Source organism: Empidonax traillii, unplaced genomic scaffold (assembly GCF_003031625.1).
Source record: "Empidonax traillii isolate 1590-97213 ecotype Southwest subspecies unplaced genomic scaffold, ASM303162v1 scaffold777:size296887, whole genome shotgun sequence".
Classification (NCBI taxonomy): Eukaryota; Metazoa; Chordata; class Aves; order Passeriformes; family Tyrannidae; genus Empidonax; species Empidonax traillii.
Genome location: NW_020955970.1, coordinates 69,419 through 70,454, shown reverse-complemented (window position 1 = coordinate 70,454; position 1,036 = coordinate 69,419). Strand labels below are relative to the sequence as shown.

The window sequence follows — 1,036 nt, the reverse complement described above, 5'->3', positions numbered from 1 at the left end:
CAAAAAAAAAAAAAAAAAAAAAAAAAGAAACCATAAGGAATAATCACAACAACTACAGAACTCTTTTCCAAGTCATGGGAAGAAAAAACAATTACTTCTGGATCAGTTTAGTTTTAGTTCAGTTCTCAGCTTTAATCTGTTTTTCTTTCCCATTTACTTCTCTGTTGATAACTGCTCCTTCACTTTTCCCATCCTGCTGCTCCAGGAGCTCAGTGGGTAAATCCTCCCAGCTCAGGAGCAGCAAAAACTCCTTATTTGGGTGGCAGAGCAAAGCCAAGGGTCTGAGATCCCTGTGCCTTCTGATCCCAATAATCCCCATGTTGGAAGGAGGTGTCCTCAAAGCTCTTTTCTGTTAAAATCTTACAGATTTAACAGTTCTTCTGGAGAAAAAGCAGTAATTCGTGTGCTGCTCGTGGCCTGTTCCCCCCACCTCTGGCTTACCTTTGCTGTCTTGCACCAAGGTGGGAGAATGTCCTCATGGATGAAGGAGCTGTCTTCACCTCCCTAACTCAGTGATATATCCACTTTCTCTCTCATTTCACTCTCCCCACTCCTGAATTTAAAGGCAACTTCACAACCTTTCATCCTCTCAACGCTTTTTGTCAGGTGAAGAAAACAATTAGTCCTGTTCCTGAGCTGAGGAACTAAAAGTCTGGCAAGTTTAACTATAGACAAACCAGTTGCTGCTCAAGTTACTGCGCAAGTACCAACAGGCTGTTCTGCTCCAACATAGCGGCCTTTCTTTTTTTTAATGGTCTTTTTAAAACATATATATCTCACAACTCCCAATCCTAATCACAGAAACTTTCAGCAATTTCCCTGGGGTCACACAGAAAGTTTGTGGCAAAGCACTGACAACCACTGGGTCATAAATCCATCAGTTCCAAAACGTTCGCACCTCAACGTTCAACCATCCAGCTCTACCACGTCCTTTGGGTTTAAACTGCTGCCAGCAAGGCCTGCTCAGAAGGACAGGCACACGTCCTGCAGCCCAGGAGTTCCCCAAATCCTTGTTTGTCTCCCTGCAGTGCTCTCA

At 43.8% G+C, this 1,036-nt stretch overlaps 1 long non-coding RNA gene across 1 annotated transcript in view; it reads right to left on the bottom strand.

The window, feature by feature from the left end:
* Window positions 1–542, bottom strand: part of LOC114066565 — a 70,460-nt gene extending 69,918 nt beyond the window's left edge. The window contains exon 1 of the long non-coding RNA XR_003573206.1: window positions 442–542. This is a non-coding gene — a long non-coding RNA (uncharacterized LOC114066565). The remainder of the gene's footprint in view (window positions 1–441) is intronic.
* Window positions 543–1,036: the final 494 nt, after the last annotated feature.